Here is a 15,664-nt window from a genome sequence, read left to right on the forward strand (position 1 = left end):
ATATGATTTTGTGTTGCAGTATATATGATTATTTATTGTATTGTTTAATTGTATTGTGATATGTTGTTTTATATTTTGCTATATTGTACTGTTCTGGGCATGGCCCCATGTAAGCCGCCCCGAGTCCCCGTTGGGGAGATGGTGGCGGGGTATAAATAAAGTTTTATTATTATTATTATTATTAAACTGCCTTTATTACCCCTTTGAAAAATCTGTTCCAGGGAATTTCTTCAGCACCACATGGGCATTTTTGAGGATATAGAATAAAGTGTAGTGGAGAGATAGGAATGACTCATTTTTTCTTCCACTGGATTTTTTTGTTTCACTTGCAATTGTTCACCTTTGGATCTAGTCCTCTGTAAACGATTCTGAAATATTTTCAAGCTCACATGTATTTCTGTAACATCTGAATCTTGATTGAACATAACATTAAAAACTGCAGAAATGACAACTTTGTCTTCCATCCAAGAATCATGTTTTGAGATGAAAATTTCATAGAATTCTGTTTGTCCTGAAGATTTTGACTTGGATCAGATGGTGAACTTCATTGATACTTATGCCAGAAGAATGATAATGAGAAGCCACAAAATGTGTACATTTCTCTGTCCTCAGTCACTGGTTTCAACATTCTTCTTAGTTAATTCCCAGCTTTGATATTTAAACTAAATTGTAGGCAAATCTAAATATTTGTGGGATATTGCCTGCATTTTTGAATAAATGTGAATATTTACTAGGATCAAAAATATGGAACTCTGCCCAGTCAATAAAATTTCAATCAGAAATCACAATAAAATGTATACACAAAGTATATTCTAAGCAAGAAATTGTATTTTATAGCCCATCACTGAAAAAAATCTGATCATTCCCACAGTTATATGTGTGTGTTTTGGGGGTGGGGTGGGCAGGAAATCACCCACAGCCACAGGCATAACAGCTTTTTTGAGCTTCAGTTCCTGTGAGAATTAATTAAATTGATTTAAGAAGGTCTTGTTTTATAATTTCCTGATTTTTATTAGTCTATATTCTAAAATTTAGCATTAAATCTATTTTTAGCTTTGTAACATAAATTAATACATGTACATCACAAGACCTAATTTAATGCATTTGTAATGTGCATACATTCCTCACACCATAAGGTATTTCCATTTCACATTCATCAGTGCAGTATAATGCATCTGACAGAAAAAATCATTCTTGACAAGTTAAGGTTTCTTAGACAAGATCTCCCTTTCCTAGAAACATGTTCTAACTGATTTATGTCTCAGCATATTTTGAAAATGGTACCTCTCTCAGAACCTTCTTAAATATATTGCTACAATCTAGAGTGTTATTCCAGATGGTTATATCATAAACAAAGTGAGATTGAAGACTTTGGGCTCTGTATCGTTGAAGTCCTTCATACATGAGACTTATTCCATAGGCCAGAGCTTCTCACATTGTACTACTCCAAATGTTTTCAACTTCAGCTCCCAAAATTCATAACATTTTGTAACCTGGTTGGGATTTCTGGGAGTTGAAGTTCAAAACACCTGGAGAAGCAGAATTTGAGAAATACTGCTATAGGCCATTGCTCAAGAGATCACAAGCAACTCGGGGCTTTTTTCTTCCATCCCATTCTTTTTTGTGTGAAATCCAACAGAGTATACAACCTGCTTCTCATGATAGCTATGATAATAGTTCCAAATTTCTTTGTAGGCCAAGATGAGTAATTGTTGCAGATCCTGCAAGCAATTTTCTACTTCGGGATTCTCCACATATTCTCCAACTGTCCCCATGACATATTTAAAGGGTTTCTCTCCAGAGACTTTACGACCTGAAAAGAATGAAGAAACAAAAACAGCAATGGTCAAAAGGCTATGGGCATATCTACATTAACAATTTAGATCAGTGTGAAACTGGCCAAGAAGGAAGCAATTTCACTATGAAGACGATTCTATGTGAATTCTTGAAATCAGTTTGAGGCCTGGATGTTGTTTATATGTGCCCTGCAGAGGCTAGCCTCAAACCATTTCCAGAATCTACAGTATTTGCATTGAAAAATGTGTATATTTTGAGGTCAACTATTAAATGAAGGGCAGCCTATTTAGGAGCCTTTCTATGCTGATGTAGACCTGAGCTGACATTTCAGACATCAAGACACCATGTGGAGTCTTGAAAGGAACTCCCAAAACTGCTTCAAAGGTGGGAGGGAGTCTCTAATGCTCAGACACACCTAACATGGTGTGTCTGGGCATTAGAGACTCCAACTCTTCGTGTTGCACCAGTGTCCATCCCTGACATGCTGTCAATCTTATCCTTGGTGCTCTGGTTGACATTAGCCAGAATGCCACCATGCTAAGGGAGCTGGGAGGTTCTCCTCTTTCCATCACAACCAAGAAGCAAGTAGGTAGTAGGGTACCACCATTGAATGGGAGGTCAGCAGGAGACTGACACCCCATGTCAGGGACTGCAAAATGACACTGCAATTGAAAGGAGATGTTGACAAGCTAGAATGTGTCCAGAGGAGGGCAACTAAAATGATCAAGGGTCTGGAGAACAAGTCCTATGAGGAGCGGCTTAAAGAACTGGGCATGTTTAGCCTGCAGGAGAGAAGGCTGAGAGGAGACATGATGTCCATGTATAAATATGTGAGGGGAAGTCATAAGGAGGAGGGAGCAAGCTTGTTTTCTGCTGTCCTGGAGACTAGGACACAGAACAATGGCTTCAAACTACAGGAAAGGAGATTCCACCTGAACATTAGGAAGAACTTCCTCACTGTGAGAGCTGTTAAGCAGTGGAACTCTCTGCCCTGGAGTGTGGTGGAGGTTCCTTCTTTGGAGGCTTTTAAGCAGAGGCTGGATGGCCATCTGTTGGGGGTGCTTTAAGTGTGATTTCCTGCTTCTTAGCAGGGGGTTGGACTGGATGGCCCATAAGGTCTCTTCCAACTCTAATATTCTATGATTCTTTGATTCTATGAAAACTGTTGTAGCCGGTTCTGCTTGAGAACTGGCCCGACTGTTCCCAATACCCCTAAGTCAGAAAAATCCCAAATTCTGGTTACACACTGACCAGTGATGGTCAATTAAGTTGAGCACTAAGAGGTGAATTGCACTTTTTCGATTTTACCAGGAGAGGTCATTTTCTCTTCCTTTCAGCAGAAAAAGAACCAATGAAGGAATCGACAACAGCAAAGGTCCATAAAAACAGCCCTGGGGATAATCCCAGGAATATGTCTTGTCAATCCCTGCTGAAAACCCAAACACGGTGATCACTTCAATGTGTTGATCAGTGATCTCTTAAAAAAATTTTTTGTGTCAGGAGCAACTTGAGTCACTTCTGGACTGAGAGAATTGGCCATCTGCAAGGACATTACCCAGGGGATGCCCGGATGTTTTTGACATTTTTACCATCCTTGTAGGAGGCTTCTCTCATGTCCCCACATGGAGCTGGAGCTGATAAAGGGAGCTCATCCGCACTCTCCCCAGGTGGGATTCGAATCTGGCAGTTTTCAGGTCAGCAACCCAACCTTCAAGTCACTTATTCCACTATGCCATCTGGGGGCTCCATCTTAAGTTATCATGTTAGAGGACAACTGTTACTCATCTGGGAAGAGCTGTTGCATAGGAACCCACTATTCTACTATGAGAACAGCACACACAAAAATCCACAGCAAGATATTTCTGTGGTTAAGTGGGAATTATTTTTTTCTTACAAAATTCTGGAATGCCCAGGACAAATCCTAGGAGTGATTAAATCAAACAAAACAATTCCTATCCCAGATCTGAGTTTAATGGACTAACTGACCTTAAGATGAGGAAGCAACAACTGCTGCCTGTAAATCACTATTTGTATTAAGTGAGTCAAAGTCTTGTAAAACTGCTTGAACTCGGTACTGCTGGCATGATGCACACTGTTAAAAAATTCAGTAAAACACATGCCTGACATGGTGGAACATGCTCACTAAGCAATCAAAATAGAGAGCCCACTTTGGTTTAGCATATTAGTCAGTCCTCAATATATAATCAACCAAGTCTTCCTATAACTCAAAATCCGGGCCAATTGGCTGATCCTCTTCCTGACCAAATATTTTAAATTTTGTGCAACTTCATTTTTAAAAATCCATATCATCAATATCATTTTAACTTTGTTATTAATGTCCTGGCACATATATGGGGTATGAAATTAGAGCATAACAAATGTATAGGTTCTGAATAGTTACCCTCAATAAACATATGAACTTTATAATATCAAAGACAGTGTCATTTCTGTTGCACATATAAGCACCACAGTAAACAATTCTTCACATTTCTCAGATATTACTATTTCATGCTCCAAAAGATTAAGCAGTATGTACTGGCAGTTGAACTAAGATTTCTGGGTCAGTTTTTATTCTCAGCAATTTCTTTTCAGCAATAAATACACCAGAAATACAGACAAACACACTGACAAGGCCATGTATTATACTGTATAAGAAACATATGTGTAACTTGATAAGCCTAACATAGTTGGCTGAAACAGGATGTTGGCAATGAGACTCAACTGGTTTCCAGAAAAGGGTTTCCACCAGCAAACATAGGTTCCAGGTGGGAATTTCTCCTCTTAATGTTAACTCACATGATAGGGATTCCATCTCAAGACAATAAAAGTGTTTGTTCTCAGTTTGGCTATGATGCTGGCTTGTGAATCAATATAGAAATACTTTTGACTAGTCCTTAGCAGTGCTTGGGGGAAAATACTTTTTTTAAATACAACTTCCAGAATACCTCAGCCAGCAGGACCACTGCTCATGTTTGCTTGTGGATTCTTGGAACTGTAGTAAAAAAATTAAGCTTTCAAAGTTCTACTCCTTGTCAAGTACAATGAAAATACTATGTTACTATTAAAGAGAACAAATCTAGACCTTTGGTCATCAGCCTTTTGTGCATTTATCCAATCATAGGTATTCATAAACTTTTAATCTATTTGTCATCCATGGTTGGCCACTGAATTTGACCTGAATGCATCGTTTTAGATTGACACTACAGTCAAGGTGCAAATCTAAAATGCTGCTTGATTCTCTTTAAAAAGTAATTCCAATTCATGTGATCAGAGCAAGTATATATAACAACCAAAAAATATGGCTCCAGTCTTTTGTAGAATCTATGGATACTAACATCAATACTCATCCCAATAGCAATTCATTATTTTATTTTTATCATACCTTCCTCTCAAGGAGGGATACAAGACAGCTGAAAATATGAATTGATATTAAATACAGTAAGACCCTCTGATCCACAGGTTCATTTTCCATGAGTTTCAGTTAACCACAGTCACCACTACTTGAACTGGAGCCCCCAGATGGCGTAGTGGACTAAGTGACTTGAAGGTTGGGTTGCTGACCTGAAAGCTGCCAGGTTCGAATCCCACCCGGGGAGAGTGCGGATGAGCTCCCTCTATCAGCTCCAGCTCCATGCGGGGACATGAGAGAAGCCTCCCACAAGGATGGTAAAAACATCAAAAACATCCAGGCGTCCCCTGGGCAATGTCCTTGCAGACGCCCAATTCTCTCACTCCAGAAGTGACTCAAGTTGCTCCTGACATGAAAAAAAACCTACTTGAACTGTTTGTAGTTTCTCTCAGTCCTCTAGTATAATTCTGTGGCATGGTTCTGCCTTTATCTTGTGCATCTGTTGAGGAAGCAACAAGAGGAAGGTCGAGAGTGGGTTGGTTCCCTGTTGGCCATGGGAACTGAAAATATAGGCATTTGGTCCGGGCATCTTAAAACATATTTCTCATAGGTAAGGGAGTCTAACAACCTCATCAGATGGGAGCATACATTGGTTCAGCCATAGTTTACCCACAGAGTCTGCCAGCTTCCATCCCACGATGTAGATTAACTTCTGGTGGGGCTCTGTGGGTAAGTTATAGCCAAACTGACATATGCCATTGTGATGACACCACAAGAGGCTTCCCGTGTTGCAGTGATGGGGAGAAGTCGCATGGTTAACACTTCCAGTTGTGGGACCGGCATGCTGGTAAGCCGGGTGATGCAGGACATGGGATTACGGGTTCCCCATGCCCCCTGACAGGCATCACCAGAATCACCACGATCTGTGGCAATTCTGGTAGCCTTTATGATAAGGTACTTTTCAGCTAAAACTCATCATGTTAACAAAAAAGTGTAATCCCCATTAAATGATGAGGGGGCTATCATTCTACCACCTCAGGTAGAAAACAATGATGAGGGGACATTCATTCTACCACCTCAGGTAGAAAATTATCTTGGGCTGGCCCTAGTGAGTGTGACTTTGTGTGTGTGTGTGTGCCTTTGAGTTGCCTGTTGACCTATAGTCACCCCATAGGATGTTCTTGGGCAAGTAATACTCAGAAGTAATTGTATCAATTCCTTCTTCTGCAATACAGACTGACATTAATTGATGAGCTCCTATACAAGTACTATCCTAGACTGACTCTGCTTAGCTTCCAAGTTCAATGGGATTTGGTGCCTTTAGGGTATTTAAATAACTAATATTCTTTACTACTAAAAGTGCAGGGTTCATGAAAAATTAAGTTAAACCCCTTCTAGGTCAAATAGGTGGTGAGTACGGATTTGTCCATTTGTTCCATTAATATTATCCAAAAAGAGCTCTCATTTTTAGATACAATGTACACAATAAAACTTGTTTATGAGCTGTCTTTTATCAATAATTGCACATTGTTTTATTATATACATGACACGGATTTCAGACAAGGAACCATACATGACTCTCATCTCAAAAGCCATAGCTGCTTAGCCCAAATAAAAAGTAATTTGAATAATAGCTGACTGGGGAGATTTACATTTACAGCTACCCAATGGCTTATATAAAGCTTTCATTAAACATTATGCATCTGAACATTTGACCTATTGCATGCCATCTATAAATAGAAATGAAATAGATTTAAAGGTTTAAACCCAATTAACCCTGTATTATCACCAGGAAGAGAAAAAAAAAGACCTAACATACAAGACAGCAGAAAAGGTACTATAATTTCACGGTCAGCAGTGAACAACTCGAGTTAAGTTACTCTGTTCTACAAGCAGCAGGAAAATACATGTTGCCTATTTGAGGCATTCCTTTTTGATTAAAGCGTATTGGGATAACTTAGCTATTCATTATCCCTCTAACAAATTGTTCTCATTCCAAAGCAAAATGATAACCTCTTTGCCTAGAAAGGGATTAATGCTAACTTTTTGCCTCCTAGAAGTAAACAAACCGTTTCTGCTATTTTCAGCTGAATAGCATAGCAATATCTTATTCATATGTTTTATGTTCAATTGCCACTTCATTGATTGACCATTAATGACTGGAAATGTTAACATGGAATAATGACATTCTCAAACTTGATCAATAATGTGCATTTTAAAAGATTAACTTGAGTGTATTTTTCCCTTGCGATCATTAATTGCCCCAGGGATCTTAAAAGCTTAATGTCTAGGGTGCCATTTAGACAACCTGCATTAATTCCCAGTTGACTTCATAAACTAGAGAAATTCCATTCCTCGTGTTGAATTCAAGTGTCAAAGAAAGAAGATAGCAAAGCTCATGGGAACGACTATGCTGTCCTCCTCATGCAACCCTTTACATTTGTTGGGCTACAACACCTTTTTACCAGCCAGCATGGCCAATTGATTTTTATTAGGTTTTAAATCATAATATTTATTTGTTTATTTGAATCCTTCCTCTTTTTCAACTGGGAACCAATATGATTTTTTTTAAAGTTAAAACAAAATAAAGCTGATTAAAAAGTTTAAATACTATCATATGAAAATAGCATTCGATTTTTAAATATGACTGAGATTCTAGATCATCTTAGGCAGTGGTTCTCAACCTGGGCTCCCCAGATGTTTTGGCTTTCAACTCCCAGAAATCCGAACAGCTGGTAAACTGGCTGGGATTTCTGGGAGTTGTAGTCCAAAAACATCTGGGAACCCCAGGTTGAGAATCACTGATCTAAGGACTCATTCACATGGGCCAAATACCCTGAAGTGGGCGAGAATCCACTCCATGACATTTACATAACACACAGGGCCATCTTGCCCTCTATGTGGGTCACAACCATTTAATGCAGTTTTGTTTCAGACTCTGAGGTGGTGTGAACAGGTGCTGGTTCCAGTTCAGAACTAGCTTGCTGTTCACATGGGCCAGTCCTGCCATCCCACTATCCCCATGCTCCCCACATGAGAAAACAAAGTGGCACTTATCTGTGTCATCTTTCTTTGGCCATGGAGTTCCCAAGCTGTCATACAACTTGGAGAGGGAAGGGAGATTGCAGCAAAGTTTGAAAGGAATAGACTAGTCAGATTTCTCTAAGGGCCACACAGCCCTATATCCCAGAATATCACGGCAGAAAATCCCACAATATCTGCTTTGAATTGGGTTATCTGAGTCCACACTTCCATATATTCAAGTTCAAAGCAGAAAATGTGGGATTTTATTCAGCTGTGTGGAAGGGGCCTAAGAAACCTTTTTTGTCTGCCAAACGCAAATGCCTTAAGTACCATATTAGGCAGATGAGGAACAACTACAGTATTACTGGAGTCAACAAGAGTAAACAAAAGCAACAGCTCTGGAAGGTCAGCTATGCTGTCTAGGAGTTAATTATCCAAAGATCAGAGTACACAGAAGGACATCAAATAACACTCGATTTCCAAAGTGTTTCAATCAATTCACATTGTCTGATGCAAATAGTTTCCTACATAATGTGACAGAACCACTAGAAACATCCTACAAGCGGCGTGCTTTTAGATTGCACAACAAGGCATTTTTAAGAAAGGGTTACTGGGTGTCAGGTGAGTGGCAGTTTCTCTGTTTCCAACTCTTTACAGTCAGATTGAGGCCAATGTGGTTTTAAAAAAACAGAGTAAACAAAGAGCATCAAATACTGTATATACTAGTTTTTCAGCCTTTTTTTTAAGACTGAAAAAGCCCCCCTCGTCTTATACTTGGGTGAGCATCCTGGTTGGCTTATATTTGGGTCAGCTTATACTCGAGAATATATGGTACATTTATTATTTTCTCTATTATTATTGGTATTATTACATTTATTATTTTTCTCTATTATTGTTGCTACTATTACAGTTATTTTACTCTATTTTTTATTATTAGTAATACATTTATTATTTCACTCTGATCTTCTTCTTCTTATTATTATTATTACATTATTTATTATTACATGTATTATTTTCCTGTATTTATTATTATTATTATTACATGTATTATTTTCTATTATTATTAAAAGGATACATAAGCACATTTACATTGAAGAAGAAGAGAATAATGATTTAATCAGAGCTGGACAGTCTTATCTTAAATTTGAGCTTTATGTAAATATTCAAAAACATTTAACCTACTGATGCCTCAATTAATGTACTTTTATTGATATCTATTTTTATTTCTGAAATTTACCACGCTCGGTAAAATTAGGTGCCTGGGCTTATATTCGGGTAGGCTTATACTTGAGTATATACAGTACATTTGCACCAATTTTATCCCACCCAATCAGAATGGGTGTTCTTGGCTCACTGATTAAATCGTACATGTTTATTTTTTTCCCCCATCTGTATCCAAAAGATAGGGCTAGGTATTCACTTGGATACACAAGTCCTGCTTAAAGTGCCTTGTTAAAAGATCAATAGAAAAGCCATCAGGTCTGAATTCAGAAATAAGGGTTTACAATATTCTCATTCAATGGAGTGCTGAAAAGCAGATGGTACGGGCAGAAATGCTGAGCAAAGTATACTGATTCACACTGAATACAGGAGCATGTGTTTATATGATCAGAAGAAGCTGAGCTCCATTAATGATGCATGCCACAGCAGGATAGGGTCACTCACTGGATTGACACAAATTCACCACCCAGTTCATTTCCACCAGATGGTTCAAGTGGCCTTGTTAAAGTCACATATCTCCATCACTGCCAGACTTTAAAAAAAATCAAGTGATTGTCTTTAGAATACTACAAAAGAAAAGAAAATATAACAACTTCTCACAGTCAACAAATCATCACAGTCAGAAAACAAATAAATACAACTCAAATATAAACTAAAGTGGAAAAATGTATTTACAGTGAATCCACCTAGGAAGTCAATGATCTATAATAAATACTTTATGCATATTGTGTGTACTAACAGTAAAGGCACATTACTATGCAGAAAAGGTCAGATTAGCATAAATCTTTGCACAGGTAGAAAACTGATGACCTTTGGTGTAAACAAGCCTGTGCTTAACAAAAGCCAGATGCTTTTGACACAATCAGCGTCCCCACTGGCCTTTATTTCCAGAAGTCCTTTATTTCCAGAAACCTTCTAATTCTTTTCTGAAACCACAGGAAAATATTGATCTGAAGTTTCTTGTATAATAGGATTAAGAATACCTTCATCAGGCCCAACTTTTAGATCAAGCCAATCATTTGCAACACATTTAATAATCAACACTTGCACTAAATAATAAGCTCTTTCACTTAATCTACTACATAAGAACCCCGGTGGTGAAGTGTGTTAAAGCACTGAGTTGCTGAACTTGAAGACTGAAAGGTCCCAGGTTCAAATCCCGGGAGCAGAGTGAGCGCCTGCTGTTGCTCCAGCTTCTGCCAACCTAGCAGTTCGAAAACATGCAAATGTGAGTAGATCAATAGGTACTGCTCCGGCGGGAAGGTAACGGCGCTCTATGCAGTCATGCTGGCCACGTGACCTTGGAGGTGTCTACGGACAATGCCAGCTCTTCGGCTTAGAAATGGAGATGAGCATCAACCCCCAGAGTCAGACATGACTGGACTTAACGTCAGGGGAAACCTTTACCTTTACCTTTACTACATGAGTGGTTCTCAACCTGTGGGTCCCCAGATGTTTTGGCCTTCAACTCTCAGAAATCCTAACAACTGGTGAACTGGCTGGGATTTCTGGGAGTTGTAGGCCAAAACACCTGGGGACCCACAGGTTGAGAACCATTGTACTACATACTATCCACCTTCCTTCAAAGGTGTTTCCATCCTAAAGTTGACCATAGAACTATGCTTAGAGGATCCCCAGAGACTTCTTGAGAAGCATTTTCTCTGTTAAAAAAGTAAATTGTGTTTTTCAGGGTTTCTTCACTTTTGAAAAAAAAAGAAGAAAAAGCGGAAGGCCTACTACACTGGTATTTTTGGCTGCCTCACTATATGATCTCAAGAAGAAAGAGTGCTTGCCTAATATTGTCAGCTGGGATGGTTTCTGTGCTTTTGCCGGCCAAGGCTTTGCTGGTAAATTGCCTCTCTTCTCCATGCCAATGCACATCATAAAATGCTAGTAGTGAGGCTGAGGCACTGCAGATAAAAGAGAAGGTGCCTCTCCCTGTTCCCACAGAAAGTAATAGCAAATAAATACAGAAATATAAATGCACCATCCAGGTTTGAACCGTGCTTACTTCATTTCCTCCAACAGTGTGTGTCAAGAACAGTTTAAAGGCTACAGCGTTGTCGTGACAGATTAAATAAAGATAGGACAAGGGCATTTGGTATATGGAATTGTTGGGTCTGTCCAGACCTATTATTGTAGTAATGGACAATATGGGTTTGTTAATAAAATCTTCAACTTGGGTGAACAATCCTATCTGAACAACAAAAAACAGCTGTTACAATATCCTTTCCCAGGCGAACCAGATGTCCAGGACAGTCTGGGAATTGGGATATATTGTCCCATCTGCTCTCTTCTCTTAACATTGCCCTGTCTCTACACTTCACACTATGTCTTCTTGCACTTCACACTTCCTTTCTTATTTTGTTTAGGAACAAAACATTAGAGGGATCTTTCTCAGGTAGAGGGTTAGTGATACCAAACTTCATGTCAAGATTCCAGAAACATGTGAATATAGTAAAAATTCTGAAATCTGTTACCGACTTTGAGCTGATTTATATACAGGGAGAGGGATGCCATAGGACTTCTGCAATAATCAGCCCCTGGTTAAGACACATGACAAGTTGAGGATTTATTAGACAAACTACAGCTCCCATGATTCCATAGCATTGAGCCGTGTCAATTAAAGTGGCATCAAATTGCATTAATCCTATAGTGTAGATGTACTCAAGGTTTTGAATAACTAAACTATTAATTGTTTACACTGCTCTGTCCCAACTAACAATCCAAAATCAGGACTGGCACCAATTTATCTGCTCCATTTAACAGAGATAATATGCTCATCAGAATACCCTTTATGATCATTATTATTGAAATTAACATTGGACCTGTCAGAAACAATCTAATATTAAAGCGATTAATATTATGAATGTAGAGCAAGCAACAGCCTTTTCCCTTATTCTGGCCATGCTTTGATTCCAAGTAATGTTGATTTGTAACAGCATTAATGTTGAAATCTGAATACAGACACTTAATTTCTGTACTCTGCCAGAATGTGTTCTTATTAATGATAATTGGCATGAAAAAAGTTAAGAATTTGAAAAATGACATGAAAAAACAGATTTTGGTTGGCAAAAGGAATAATGTGGTATACAAAGTTATTACAAGTGAGAATTGGTTTACCAAATATAAATTCAGCCATAACACAGTAATCTGAAGTATTTTCTCATGTAATGTGTTTTCCAATGCAAAAAAATTAGTTAGAATTCTTAGGCTCAGTATTAGTGGTTGACAGTGAGGAAACTGACTGGCACCAATGGGCTTAGAAAAGGCTACACTCAGATATACCTAAAATGGTGGGAAGCAGGCAGAAGCCAAGCACCAATGTGGCTATTGCCTTAAAGCTCTGCTAGAGAAAGAACTACTCATCCTGTCATCACTCTGAAAAGCTTCTCCCGGAGTCAGGAAGCAGCAATGTGTTTGACAGAGGTCAATCTGGCACTTCAAACTGGGCATCTTAGATCGCCCAAACATAAAAGCATTGATGGTGGAAGACAGTCAGCAGCATCACCGCACCCAAGAGCTTCTGAAGCTTTCAACCAGCCCTGGCCATCTTTCAATCATTTGTTTGACATTGTTGTAGATAACAACACTGGGGATTCAACTGATCAGAGTGTCATACTAGGTCTGTTTGATTGGATGATGCTGACTAGAGGTGTGCGCAACATTTTTTTATTTGTTTCCTTTGTGCTATAATTTAGTTTCGACTTTTGTCTACACAAAACGAATGACGACATTTCAGTAGGAAATGAGAAGCAACACGAAAATAAAAGCCGCACAATCATTGTGCTTGCTTTCATTTCCTTTTGTTTCAGATACTGACAGAGGGCTGCTTTCCCATTCCAGCTGATGTGTGCCAATGGGTGTTAATAATAATATTAATATAAATAATGATAGTTACTCTGGTACACTAAGCTGAGTCTGGGTATGGGAGAGCAGTGCCTCCCAATTACATCCGATGTGAATTGATGGGTCTTGATGATAATATTTATATTAACAATAAGAACAGTTATTTTGGCACCCTAAGCTGAGTCTGGGAGAGCAGTACCTCCTAATTACATCTGATGTCAAAATGCCCTCCATGTGTGGTGATTTTCACCCCTCTAGCCCAAAAACTGAGGAGGGGGGGGGTGAGCCTCTGTAGCCCTCCCATTGCAGCCAATGGTCTGAAAATTTTAGGTGTTTTGTAAGCCAGATTAAAATTTGTGTCATATTGGCAGCCCATTTTTGTTAGCGGGATACGAATACGAAAATGAAACGACACGAATGAAACTACACAAAACAAACAGCAATTCTATACGAATGCACACCTCTAATGCTGACAACATTGATTTAAAATGGATTAAAGTGGTACCATACATCTTACAGCTCATACTTAGTTTTTAAAAAATCATTGCCATATCAGTCAAGACATACAATATATTATTAATTTCTTGTAGGGGCTTCTTCCCTCCCTTCCTCCACCCAAAAAACTCAAGAGATTGAAATAATCTGTGCACAGACATGAGTCTGCCACCAAATTCCAAAGGAAGATTAAGAGAGATTCTAATGCTATTTAATAACTGTCACTGTTGGTGGCATAACGATGCACATATTTAAGTACAATAGGACTTGGGAAGCAATATGTAAATACATGTATATATCAGTATTTCTAGTGAGAGAAACACTTAACCACTGACGTACTTTGTTGGACAACAGGTCCACCATTTTCACTTTAGTCTTGTTTTTCAACTGGGGGAGAGAAAATAAAGTCTGACCAATGTAAATTGAGAACAAGAAAAAATGAACTATAGACCCATTGAGCTATGAATGTATTCAGGATTTTCCAGCTGATCTGGGCTCTTACAACCGATCAGCGTAGACATTTTCCAAATTAAACTGAAAGAGTCAGAGACTGTTTTTCCATATGCCCCTAGATATGTGTCTATTGTCTCTGCATGGAAAAGAAAGGTCAGTAGGTGTAAATGAGATGGAAAATGGGATTGGCTGTTATGAAGTACACCTCTGTGTATAATGTTATAATATTAGGACCAGCAACTGAATATTTTTAATGTTGTGCAGAAATTCTACATCCTTGAAATTGCTTGTTTTTTGTTTCTTGCTAGGCCATGATGGCTTTTCTTGTCAATGTTCATCCTGCATTGCAAAATGTTTTTTAAACATGTGTGCATAAGGACGCTACCTACATTTTGTTGTTGGTTATTAGTAGCATGGTCTCTCTGCAGAGCTCCCACTGACCATGTGGACTAGGGAATAAAGGGAGTTAAATTTTCCGAACTCTGTCTCATTGTGCCTGAAATAATAGAAAAAGTTTCCTGCCCTGTTTAATTATCTAAACCAAAAAGGAAAACAACAGAAACAGAACAAGCAGGGGAGGTAGATAAGGATGGATGTGAATAAATCTGGCTATATGGATCTAGGTTTCACTGAAATTAGGTAGGAAGATTAAGAAGATACTAGGAAGTGTTCCATCAAAAAGCACATCTACACTGATCATATAATCCAGTTTGAAGTTGACCATAAAATGCCCCCTCCCCGGTTTTTTGTAGAGCGATTGCAGCCCCATTCATTGCCATTCTGTGCAAACTGGAAAGCAAAGGGAAATTAGAAAAGCATTGGCTGTGTCTCTTTAGCAAGACATTACATTTTTCAGTCATTCACTAGCATCCACTCAACTTCTCTGGAGGAGATAATAACTTCATATTTCATTACAGGTACATAGTTTTTCCATAACAATAACAATGAGGTGTGTGGAAAACTACCAGTGGATGTTGATGCAGCAGAGCTTTGGGGCATAGCCACATTGGTGCTTGATTCCCCTTCATACCTGCTTCCCATCATTTTAGGTATATTGGTATAGTCCACTGGTCCCAATCAATTTGTCATATAACAGGGCAAAGTTATCACTTTAATGCATGCTCTGACTGATCATTTTGTGTGAGCCAACCCTGACTATGGCATTCTGTGGGCCTATACTTTTTGCTTTCAGCCATACTCATGTTTCACCAAATTATCTCATTTTACAGATGATAAAGCAGCATGTTAGAAAAGGTGCAAAGGTTTTCATGTCTCCAGATAAGCATGTTATCTACTGACTAATGAATGTCATACTTTTGCTAAAATAGCAAGAATGATTTTCATGCAATATATAAACCTTTTAAACTTATTTTTCAGATGCTCAGCCTCACCCTTGCAGAATGGAGGTGTTAGATGTCAACTGCCTTTGCAGCTTTATTTCAAGATTCAGGTGCTCTAAGGTCCAGAAGACGGGAC

At 38.6% G+C, this 15,664-nt stretch overlaps 1 long non-coding RNA gene across 1 annotated transcript in view; it reads right to left on the reverse strand.

Moving 5' to 3' along the window:
- Positions 1–501: 501 nt before the first annotated feature.
- The window catches only part of LOC103278564 (RNA-directed DNA polymerase from mobile element jockey), a 406,813-nt gene continuing 391,650 nt past the window's right edge, over positions 502–15,664 (reverse strand). Inside the window, exon 15 of the long non-coding RNA XR_010006105.1 lies at positions 502–1,813. This is a non-coding gene — a long non-coding RNA (RNA-directed DNA polymerase from mobile element jockey). The remainder of the gene's footprint in view (positions 1,814–15,664) is intronic.

The sequence above is a fragment of the Anolis carolinensis genome, chromosome 4 (genome assembly GCF_035594765.1).
Source record: "Anolis carolinensis isolate JA03-04 chromosome 4, rAnoCar3.1.pri, whole genome shotgun sequence".
Classification (NCBI taxonomy): Eukaryota; Metazoa; Chordata; class Lepidosauria; order Squamata; family Dactyloidae; genus Anolis; species Anolis carolinensis.